This window comes from Mauremys reevesii, linkage group 1 (assembly GCF_016161935.1).
Source record: "Mauremys reevesii isolate NIE-2019 linkage group 1, ASM1616193v1, whole genome shotgun sequence".
Classification (NCBI taxonomy): Eukaryota; Metazoa; Chordata; order Testudines; family Geoemydidae; genus Mauremys; species Mauremys reevesii.
The window spans coordinates 176866008-176878523 of NC_052623.1; the positions used below are offsets into that span (position 1 = coordinate 176866008).

Genomic DNA, 12516 nt, shown 5'->3' on the forward strand with positions numbered 1-12516 from the left:
ATCAGAATGCTGGTGTAAGGACCTGGTGTGTCGACACTGTGGCAAAAAGGGAAACATCGAGTATGCCTGTAAACAAAAGAAAAAGAGGCCTGTGGTCTGGCCGACAAAAAGAGGAACCTTGCATAACCCCCTTATTGGAGGGCAAATCTATACGCATGGAACTAGACACCGGTGCAGCTGTCTCGCTGGTTCCGGAGACTGTGTATAAAGAAAAGCTACAGCATCTTCCGCTTAAGGCAACAAAAACTGTTCTGAAGACGTATACAGGTGAAGCTGTGCCCATGTTGGGCACTATTGATGTTAAGGTGGAGCTCAATGGACAGGCGGCTAAATTGCCACTGTTTGTGGTGAGAGGTGACTACCCAGCCTTAATGGGTAGGTCTTGGCTTGGGAAGATTCAGCTGAACTGGGCAGAAGTGCACTGGATGACTAAAGAAGAAACCAGTCTAACCCCTATACTAAGGAAACATGCTGCTGTTTTTGGAGATGATTTGGGAAGTATGAAGGGAATCACTGTGACATTGAACATTAAACCTGGCAGTCCACCAAAATATCTGAAAGCCCGAACTGTGTCATATGTCATCAGGCCAAACGTTGAAGCAGACCTGGAGCACCTGGTCACCAATAGAGTCCTAATACCAGTTACCCATAGCTCATGGGCCACTCCTATCGTTCCAATAGTAAAGAAAGATGGCTCTCTCCGGATTTGCGGTGATTTTAAAGTCACTGTCAACCCAGTGTTGTGTGCAGAGCAATACCCGCTTCCCCGCATCGATGACCTCTTCGCAGGCCTGGCTGGGGGACAAAAGTTCAGTAAGATTGATCTGAGTCAAGCATATTTACAGATGCACGTCGATGAAAAGTCCCAAGAGCTGTTGACTATTGTGACTCATAAGGGGCTTTATCGATACTGTCGCCTACCCTTCGGAATCACATCGGCTCCTGCCCTGTTCCAGAGGGCTATGGACCAGATCTTGTGTGGCTTGTCAGGAGTTCAGTGCTATCTGGATGATATCCTGGTCACTGGAAGAAATGAAGAGGATCACTTAAAGAATTTAGAGGCTACCCTACAAAGACTGGAAGAGTATGGCCTACGAGTTCGCAAAGACAAGTGTGAATTCTTCAAGCCCTCTGTTGAATATTTGGGACACATCATCGATTCTGCAGGTCTTCATAAGGCCCCTGCAAAAGTTAAAGCTATTGTGGAGGCTCCCCCACCTCGAAATGTAAGCCAGCTGCGCTCATTTCTAGGACTACTGAACTATTATGGGAAGTTCATCTCACAGTTAGCCACACTGCTGAAACCACTTCATGAGCTCCTTGGGCAGAACAAGGCCTGGAAGTGGACTGAAGCCTGTGATGTTGCATTTAACAAAGCTAAGGATGCATTGTTAAATTCTGAAGTTCTAACGCACTTTGATCCGTCCTTACCCCTGCAATTGGCCTGCGATGCTTCCCCTTATGGAGTGGGAGCGGTCGTGTCACACATTATGCCTTCGGGAGAAGAAAGACCTATTGCTTTTGCTTCACGCACTCTAAGCAAAGCAGAAACTAACTACACCCAAATCAAATGTGAGGCATTAGGAATTGTTTTTGGAATTAGGAAGTTTCATCAGTACCTATTTGGGCAAAAGTTTACTCTTCTTACAGACCATCGACCTCTGACATCAATTTTTGGACCCTACACAGGCATTCCCCCATTAGCTGCTAGTCGTATGCAACGTTGGGCATTGATACTTTCTGCACACACATATGAAATCAAATATCGGAAATCCACTCTGCACGGCAATGCAGATGGCCTCTCAAGGTTGCCTTTACCAGTCAAACATCAAGATAGTGCCCAAAAGGAAATCTTCTACTTTGAACAGGTAGAGAATACACCCATCACTGCTACTCAGATAAAGAAGGCAACCCGCGTTGACCCAGTATTATCCCAAGTTATGGACCTGGTGATGCATGGAAAATCTCGACAAACCTCTTCGGTCTCACCCGACCTTGTTCCCTACATGTCCAGGCGGACGGAGTTATCGGTCCAATCTGGTTATTTGTTGTGGGAGAGGCGTGTCATTATTCCACCACCCCGGAGATCACAGATGTTAGAACAGCTACATTCCGGTCACTGTGGAATAGTGTGCATGAAGGAAATTGCACAAAGCTATTTTTGGTGGCCTAGATTGGACAGTGCTATTGAAGAGAAGGCAAAAGCTTGTATGTCATGTCAGGGTGTAAGAAATGCACCCCAGTGGGCACCCCTACACCCATGGGACTGGCCTGAAAACCCGTGGCAACGTATTCACGTTGACTTTGCTGGCCCCCTTGAAGGAAGCATGTTCTTGGTGGCAGTAGATGCCCATTCTAAATGGCCAGAAGTCTCTATAATGCAGTCCACTACTGCAGAGAGTACTATCAAAAACTACGAGGACTCTTTAGTCGTTTTGGTCTGCCAGAACAACTTGTGAGCGACAACGGACCGCAGTTTGTCTCTCAGGAGTTTCAAAATTTTATGAAGGCAAATGGGATACACCACATCACGTCAGCACCATATCATCCGTCCACCAACGGATTAGCTGAAAGATTTGTGCAGACAATGAAAAACGCTTTGAAATCAGCAAAGGGACAACACTCCATTCAAAAGTGTCTGGATACCTTCTTACTTTCCTATAGAAACACACCTCATGCTACGACCCAGGCTTCCCCAGCCTTTCTAATGATGGGACGACAGCTGCGCACTTGCTTTGATCTGCTGAAACCTTCTGAACCCAGACAAACTGTGCAACAACAGCAGCAATATCAAGTCATCAGACGGGCACCCAGAGCAAAAGACCGAACCTTTATCCCAGGACAGCCAGTTTTGGCTCAGAATTATACTTCCAGAGCTAAATGGGTCCCGGCCACAGTCATCACTCAAACAGGACCTGTTTCCTATACAGTCCGGACTGCAGAGAATCTTACCTGGCGGCGACATGTAGATCAGCTGTTGTCAGGTCATGCCAGTCTACAGGACCCATCTGCAGTTGAGGGGTCTGACTTCACTCCTCCTGGTGAGACACCGAATCATGAGTCACTTGTTCCTGACTGTTCTCCTCCATTACTGCCGGCAGCTGAGATACCCCTTTGCCCAGCACGAGCTGATACCACCTCCTCACCTATTCGTGCTGCAGACCCTGAGCCCCTAGTACTTTCGGGTGCAACAACACCAGAAGGCCTTCTGTCTCTAGGTGGATTATGGCGAACTTGTTTCTCTTTAAATGTTTCTGTGATTTGGTGAGGTGATTTGAAATTGTTGATTTCCTTTGATGGTCCAGAAAAACGCTGCACATTTTGCAAAAGTGTTTTCCACCATCTTCGAATACCTCTCCAGGAATACCTTTTACTCTCGATTAGTCAGCGGCATTATGGTAATTAAGTATTGTTTGGAAAAGCAAAGCTTACATGAGAGTCCATGCTGCTCTTCTACGCCAAAGCCTTCAGATTTTGTCTCCATCAATCACTTGAACAGGGTAGCAGCAATCTCATATCACAGTCTGCTCATACCTCACATCTTTGTGTTCAATTTGCAGTCAAGCTGTGTTTCACATGTTCCCCCTACATAGAATCATAGAATTTAATGGCAGAAGGGATCATTGTGATCATCATCTGACTTTCCGTATAATACAGGTCATAGAACTTTGCCAAAATAACTCCTAGACCATATCCTATAGAAAAGCATGCAATCTTGATCCAAAAATCACCAGTGATGAAGAATGCATTGCAACACTTGGTAAATTGTTCCAATGATTAATTATCCTCCGTGTTAAAAATATACATGTTATTTCCAGTCTGAATTTGTCTAGTTTCACTTTCCAACCACTGGCTCATTTTTATACCCTTGTCTGCTAGATTGTCAAGCCTTCCCTTGGCAGTCACTTGTAAAAAGATAATATCTGATCATTGGTCTTCCATTGTATCTTCAAGGCAATTGTAGTCTTATGTAGACAATTCTTGACCCACCCATCTGACTAATATTCAATGCTTTACTCCCCTGTCCCACAGGAGAAATCAACTCCTTCACTTTCAGTGGTTGACAACACAAAGTGAGTGGGGAAACCAAGTCATGAATATCTTTCCATTAAAAATATTACACAAATTTCCACATTCTCCACATCTGCTCTAATTTGATTTATGTTTCATGAAAATGAACATTTCTTCCAAAAGAAGGAAAAAACTAAACTCCCAGTTACTTGACGTAGGCTTACTGAAAACAGAGCCTAAGAAACAGATTAATAGACATTCTTGAAAACTAGTGTGCATCTCTCCCCCATCCCCACCCAAAGAACAGAGGAGCATAACCATTATAGAATCAAGTATCTTATACCAGGGGTCGGTAACCTCTGGCACGTGGCTCACCAGGGTAAGCAACCTGGCGGGCCGGGCCAGTTTGTTTACCTGCTGCGTCAGCAGGTTCGGCGGACCACGGATCCCACTGGCTGTGGTTTGCCGCTCCAGGCCAATGGGGGCGGTGGGAAGCAGCACAGGCAAAGTATGTGCTGGCAGCAGCTTCCCGCCACCCTCATTGGTCTGGGACAGCGAACCACGGCCAGTGGGAGCTGTGATCGGCCGAACCTGCTGATGCAGCAGGTAAACAAACTGGCCTGGCCTGCCAGGGTGCTTACCCTGGTGAGCCGCATGCCAGAGGTTGCAGACCCCTGACTTATACAAATACTCCTTCTTGATTCTCAGATCCATCTAAGCTGTGCGTGATACAGGACCAAGGGATGAGGAAAATGTGACTATATACCATTGATTCAAGGGCCAGCTGTGTGCTGGTTCAGCTTCTGGGTTGTTCTCACCTGTGTTTGGGTGCCAATTGACCAGTGGGGCTGTTTCAGCAACTCAGAATAAGAAGCTCACCCCCCATTATTCTAGCCATTTCTTCTGTGCTGGGGCCTACATGGGTGGTGGCGTAGAACCATTTACTAGGTATATTATTATTAATTATCATTTGTATCGTGATAGCACCTCAGACCCCAATCATGGACCAGACCAAAAAGATGGTTCCTGCCCCCAAAGGTTTTACAACCTAAGTATAAGAAAACAGATAGAGACAGACAGAAAAGCACAAGGAAACAATGAGGCACATTGATTTATGCCACCTGGAGATTCCCCCTCTGCAGGGGCTGCGAATCAGGCTCCCATATCACAAAAATTACAGTCTGTCTCCCAAAGAGCTTGAATTTGCTCCCATGCTCTCAATCCACGGCAGAAATCACACTGATTTCAGAAAACAAGATGCTATTTTTCTCTCACGGTCGATGTGGTGTAGCTTATATAGTGCCTCTGGAAAGTGATTTTTGTCAAATTTACAGAACTCAAACATTATCATACATGCAAAAAATCACCCCAGGTACACTTGAGTTTGGAATGTTAATCCAAAGGATATAAATGTGACAACAACACTTAAAATTCATCATATCTTTGTCCATTTATTTACAGTTTAGCAGACTACAACTGAACAGCTAGCACTTCAGCCTCTCAAGGGATATACCAAAAGCAGTAATTCTATCTGCACAGCTAAATGGTAGCCAAATAGCATTAGCATCTTCTTGCAGCTGAGCCCAAATAAGGAAGTAAAAAAAACCCCAACAACTCTCAATCACCTTTTATACTAATCTGGAAGCATCTGAGTCCAGTAATTATAATGTCCACTTTTGACTCCTATAATAAAACAATATCTAACGCTACAGACTCGAAGGGTGCAGATGTGTATATTTTTCTAGCATGCAGATGACAATCACCGCAATATTACCAGGCAATGAAAAATATCTATGGTATACTGTAAAAAGTAGAAGGAAATCCAGAAAAGTTTGTGTGCTGAGGTTCTCCTGCTCACCTCCAAGCCTGGAAGAGTTTAAGCTGAACCCAAACCTCTCCTTCTGCCAGTGGACCAGGAGTGGGATTCATGCTGTTTGTTCATAGGCTGTGGAGAAATTCAGATGTGAGTACATTATTTGCAGGGATGCACAGTGGTATAATCACATTGCAAACCTCATGTTTGGCAATATGTTTATGTAATGCTCTGTTTCTAACTTATTATTTATATAGCACCAATAGGAAGCTAGATGCATTACAGACATTTAGGAAGAGGTATGACTTGATTATCCTCTCATTTATGCCAACAAGTCTACTGAAGTCATTGGTGTTACACTGGTTTAAAGCTGATGTAAGACAAATCAGAATCAGGCTCAAGGCCCTTGGCCCGTTTAGCATGTCAGACTCTAATATGAAGTGTCAAGCTGGTTTTGATTCCATCTCATCAGCATCCTTTTATACAGCCTTAGAAGTGAGTCATTTAAATCTTTTAAACAGCAGTAACAAAAGGATTCATACCATTGCTTTGCTATCTTCTGCTCTGCCAATATCCAAATCTCTCCCTTGAAGCTGTACTGATGTCACTGGCATAACGCCAAGCCATGTTTGTTGTGTCATTTTTAAATTTAGGGACAATATTTAAAAGTTGTGAAACATTTATAGGACTTACATGCAATACTTAGTACAGCAGTTTGGATGTAGCCACATCTGTTCAGAACTTTAGATGCTCAAGCACATTTTGTAAACTGAAAAGCAGTCACTGAGAAAGCATTTCGGAGCCTGTTGTAGATTAATAATATACCACCTCTCTACAGCTGTTCACTTAACCCAGTGATTTGCAGGGACAGGAAATGCTTGCCTTGCATAAACTTTTACACAATAGATTCACCATAGGTTAATAAATTCGTATATATATGTATATATAAAATAAATAAAATATATAATAAATATTTTATATATTATATATTATATATAGTCACCAGACTATTCAATACTATAATGACTTCTGCTCTAAACACATGATGCATTTCTTCTATATTTTTATTTGGTGAGTGAATAGAACACTCATACAAACAAGAGACTCAGGGGACTGGCTTGTACCAAACATAATATAGGCAGATGCTGGTCACCCTTCCCGACTTAGATTTGCTGGGGCAACTCATTTATAACCTACATCATCCCTGCTATTTTCTGCCACTTTTGCCAAACTGACCCAAATCACAAGGTGGTTTTAGTGATGGAAACTAAAACAAAAATAGCAAAATCTATTTTCACTGGCACTAGCACTCAAAGGAAATAGGAGCTGAACTGCAGCACTCTGCCTGAAGAAAGAAACATGTTCCTTATTTTTTTTGACTTGAACAAAAATAAAGCAGGGAGCTGAGAGAAGGAGAACACAGATAATTTGAGGATCTGTGCTGCAGTATTTAGAGTTTCTCACTTTTTCTTTCTACTTGGAGTATCACTTTTCATCCAAGAAAGAGACTACCCTTCTTATAGCTTATCACACAGTATCAGTCCCAACCCAAAACTTCAGCATAAAGAGAAGAGATGGAAACTCCACTTGTTTATCTCATGACCCTTTCAAGGTCAGGGGGGAAACCAAACAGGATTTGGGGTTTGGATGGGATGGGGTTTGTTTTTAAAGAGTAGTCCACCAAGCCCGGACCAACAGATACAAACACTCCAGCCTCCCCAAACCTAACCATCTCTTCTTCTACCTCTACAAAACCCAGGGACTGTTTTTTCTGTCTCCTCAAACTCAGCAATCATCCTCCTGTCCTTCAACCCAGCAACCCCTCTCACCCAGAGGTTAAAATAAAGGGAGTGCCATTATCTCTCCTCTGCTCACATACATAGAGAGAGCTGCCCTTCATTTCCCTGGCTTAGGTAAGCAGTGGTTTCAAACAGCTCTCCCTCCTCCTTGACTGGAGCAGTAAGAGCCCCCTCTCCTGTTTCAATTTTCTTTAACCAGTGCTGACACTTCCAAACCTAGCAACCCCCCTTGCTGCCTCCCCAAGCCTACACAACCCCCACAGAAATCTCTAGACTCTGGCCCCTTCCCAGAATTGTTCCAGGAAAGTATTTTAAATGTTGGCAACACTACAAAACTGATGCTTTCTACCTGAGAGTCTAATGCATTTGGACAACATTTAAGCTTAGAAATCTTGTTTTGTGGATTCCTTTTAAGTTTGTTAATGTTTTCATTTGTATTGTGTTTCAACCCCTTAATGCAAAGGTAATACAGAGACTGAAGGAAACCTAGTTTTGAGTCCATCATTCATTTGGAATGTTCCATGCCTTGTACTCTTTATAACATGGTCTTTTTATTAATGATTATTATTTATTTCTATAAAAAGTAAATTTCTCATGCTTCCTTCTGAAGAAGAACCCAGTACTTTTAAAAGGAAAAGAAAGAAGTGAATAAAAGCTTCCTTTTATTCTGCATTACTTGAATGCATGGAATGTGAGTCAAAAAACAAATCTCTCAGAGTCTTGCTAGCTTTTGGACTGGAAGTGCTGAACTACAGAGAATTAAGTATCTGAAGTATCACGTACTGACCACTGTCAAATACAGGACATTAGAAAAGATGGATCTCTGGTTGGAATGAGTAATTCCTATACTCCAGGAAGTTCTGGTATGTCACGTTCTATGCTAATTTAGTTTCTGAGAGCAAAAATATCCGATACATGAAGGTCCCTGCCAGGATTGGAAAACCATTCCATGTCACTCACTGTTTAAAGACACAAAGTATCCCTAATAGCATCAAGCCAGTCAGAACAGGATGAATTGTGAAATGTCATTCCCCGAGGAAGGTTAAGTGATGCCTCTATGCAGAAACAAAGAAACTGAGATGATAAAACCACAAGTAAGAAAGCATGTCCCTATGTATGTCTGCAGCCCCCTGACAGACAGGCCTGTTTTGTCCTGTTCTAGGCAGTAACTCACATACTCTTTTTCGTTAAGGAAAAGTCCAGGCTCACCTAGCTAGATAAAGGACATCAGTCAACTATATAAACTAATGAAACCCATACCAAAGGGAGCTTGTCAGAGTGAGATTTAAGTTTGCATAAACATTGTCCAACATTCATCTCAATTGAAACTGGTTTTAATGAATGAGATGTAATGTTAATTCTATAACTAAAAAGCTTCCTTTCTTTTCTGAGATAGTCCAAGCACTTTCCAAACAGATCTGGTTTTCAGACTGACTTGGATGGATGAGACTTGTCTGACCTATTGCTAAGAATAAGTAACAATTATCTTGCAAGCCTAAGATGACTTCAGCCTACGTAAGCAAGGAATATTGTCTGAGCTACAGTTAATTGAAATGGGGAATAGTAATTAATGATTTCTTCTATTTTTGCCCACTATAATGAACCTCAGAGTCTTTGAGAGGAAACCAGCAGCTCACTTCTGTGAGGCAGAAAGCAATAGTATTAAGCACTGAAATAACTGACATTTGAAAGAGTTTTGCCTACAATCACTGTTTAAAGCTCTGACACTACATGGCGCTGTGTGTCTTCATCTCTGATTGACCTCAGTATGAGATGAGGGTGGCACAAGAACTTGCAAGATCAGGTGCTAACATAATCTGATGCACATTAAACATGCTAAGGATGTAAAGTACCAATAGCTCTTGTGATACTTTCATAGTAAGTAATTAAATTGAAAGTATTGTTCCTACAGCCAAACACCATAAGACAGCATTCAGAGCACGGATAGCACTTAGATTTACTAAGGCTTCTGTACACTAAAAAGGTAGATTGACATAGCTACCTTGGTCAGGGGTGTGAAAAAATGTATCTCTGATTGACATAGCTATGCTGACCTAATCCCCAATGCAGACAGAGCTATGTCAACAGAATAATGCTCCCATTAATGTAGCTATTGTTGTTCATAGGAAATGATGTTCCTACACTAATTGGAAAAAACCCTTCCCATATTGTAGACTTCATGTACAGTAAGGGGTTATGCTGTCATAGCTGCAGCAATATAGCTATGCTGATATAGTTCCCCATAGTGCAGACATATCCTAACATGGGAGCAATCCTCGCAGGTGATGAACACCCTGAACTGTTAATGAAGTCAATGGAATTGACTCTGATCTATCTTTCACACGTTATCCGATGTATCCATTATAAGCAGATACGTACCTCTTTATTGATTCCTTGAGCCATACAGTGAGTCGTCTTCTTTCAGGAGGGAGCCCATAAGAGTGAGAAAGGTTCTATATATATATCAGGGTGTATTATTCTGTTTAAAGGGTATACCACTCGGGCTACAGGTGTAATATTGCAACTGAAACTGTGAAACTAGCTCCTGCTGTGCATTTAGAGTGAAATTAACCCCATGCAGAGGACCAGAACAGGCATCTGCACCACTCAGATCCCACTTTACCCATAGGCTTTGGCTGACCCTCTGCAGGGGGATGAATTTCAGATTGATTCTTTTTTATTGTTTTGCTTTATTTTCATTGGATCGTTAGTTCAATTTTAGTGAGGTTTTTCCTTAGACATGTTTGTAGAATAAAATTAGTCATAACATTATTTTATGCTTTTGTTTCTTTAGACAGTCAGTGACAAGTTACTAGTAAGAATGAAAGGAGAAGGGCCATTATGGCATTGTGAGCATACTGGCATTTTGTAGTGTAAAGCCTGCAAATATTTCACTATTTATCTTGATGTTTTACTCTAATTTTTATTTGGGAACTGTAATCTAGTGGACAGGGCCCAACAGTGAGAATCAGGAGTCCTGGGTTCTATTCTTAGCTCTGCCATGTTCCTGCTGGGTCACCTTGAGCTAGTCACATCACCTATCCGTGCCTCAGTTTCCCCTCCTGCCCTTTTTCTGTCTTATTATTTAAATAGTAATGTGACCAGGACAAGGACTGTCTCTCATTTTGTGTTCGTAAAGTGCTTAGCACAATAAAGCCCTAATCTCAGTTGGGGCATCTAGGTTCTACTGTAATAAATATTAATAATAAATAATAGCCACTGATCCCCTACACAATAATTGATACACATGGTGTACCTTTTCCTATCTAGGATATTAATAGCAAAATATATTTCAAAATATTTTGATTGGATAAATATATCAATATGTTAGAGATATCCTAAAGTATTAGATCAACAGTTTTATGCCACATTCTTCCGAATTTTCTTGTGGCTGAACTACAGATCAGTAGATATATATCACGCAGAATTAGGAATATGGATATAAACACAAATCTGTGACCATAGGAGAGCCAAATGTGTATTTCATACTGTATGTAATTGCAAAGAAAGGAAGTTTAGTTATATTTTATAATCAGAAATATTCTTCTTTTATGAGTCACATTTAATAAAGAATAAGACGTGATCGAGGACATACTACAATTTTTGGAGAAAGAACCAGGCATAGTTGACAGTATGGAGAAATAATTATGGGGTGAGCTAATATAACGACTTCAGGTTCATGTGTCTTCACATTGCTCTACTGACTATGAGATCTGATGTTTCTTAATTAAAGACAGTGTTGTTATTTCCACTAGGTGGCTGTTTCAGAAGGACTGGCTTCTTAGCATAAAATTAATTAACCTTCAGAAGTCAATCTGAGGTACTTCAATGACCCCACTGCTGCTGCCGAAAATCAAATAAAAAAGTATCTTTCACGAAGCCTTTTAATGACTTCTGCAACATGTGTGGTGTGAAAGAATAGAAACTATTAGATCTCCTTTTTCCACAATCTTGCAATCTAAAGGCCTCTAGACCATCATGTTTTTACCAAACATCTGAACCATTGAGGGGCCTCCTATTCTACGCATATCCCCCACTTTAAGGCACATGGGGATGATGGTACAGTGTCAATTGATGGTCTCTTCCTTTTTAACTTGTATACATAGGACTCTTCATATCTTCATCTGCATTGTAGTCCTTTCTTGAGTCCCCAACTACGACCAGAGACCCATTATGGTCTACTGGGTAGAATACTGGAATGAGACAAGCAAAACCTGAATTGTAGTCTCAGTTCCACCACTTGCATGCTGATGATCTCCCACAAGTCACTGCTCCTCTCTGTACCTCAGTATCCCCAGCTTTAACATGGGTACAATGATGCCGTAAGATCTTTGAGATCTACTAATGTAAAGCTAGGTACTATTGTTCCATTGATAACAGCTGGATATTATTATGATGATAGGTGCTCTATATACACAGAGTAAGATATATTTGCTTGCCCCAAAAAGCTCAGAAAAATACAAGTCACAGAAATATCAACAGTTGTAAGGAGAAGCAAAGTGCACAAGTTTTCAGTCTAGTATTCTATCTGTTAGATCCACCACCTCCTAATCTACAGCCACTTCTTAAGAATGGCGTTTGAAAAATCTTAACAGTTTTGATAGTTTGAGAGTCACTTAGTTGTTCCTCCCTGCCTTCATTTTGTTCCTAATAAAGACTGGATTGATAAAGTCAACTGATTTTAACATAATTAATTTCATGATCAGAATTCTTGGAATTATTTAAAACAAATTTTGTAAAAAAAAAAAAGAACTAAAAAGTTAAAGTCATTTTTAAAAATTATTATTATTATTATTGAAAATAGGGCATTTAAAATGATTCCAATAAAAATACCGTACAGAGAAGTCAGAACCATCATGTTCACCTACCATGTGCAGAGTTATTGAAACTCGG

At 41.2% G+C, this 12516-nt stretch overlaps 1 pseudogene; it reads left to right on the top strand.

Annotated features, from left to right (window-relative positions):
• Nucleotides 1-499: 499 nt before the first annotated feature.
• LOC120399161 lies at nucleotides 500-2782 on the top strand (annotated as a pseudogene).
• Nucleotides 2783-12516: the final 9734 nt, after the last annotated feature.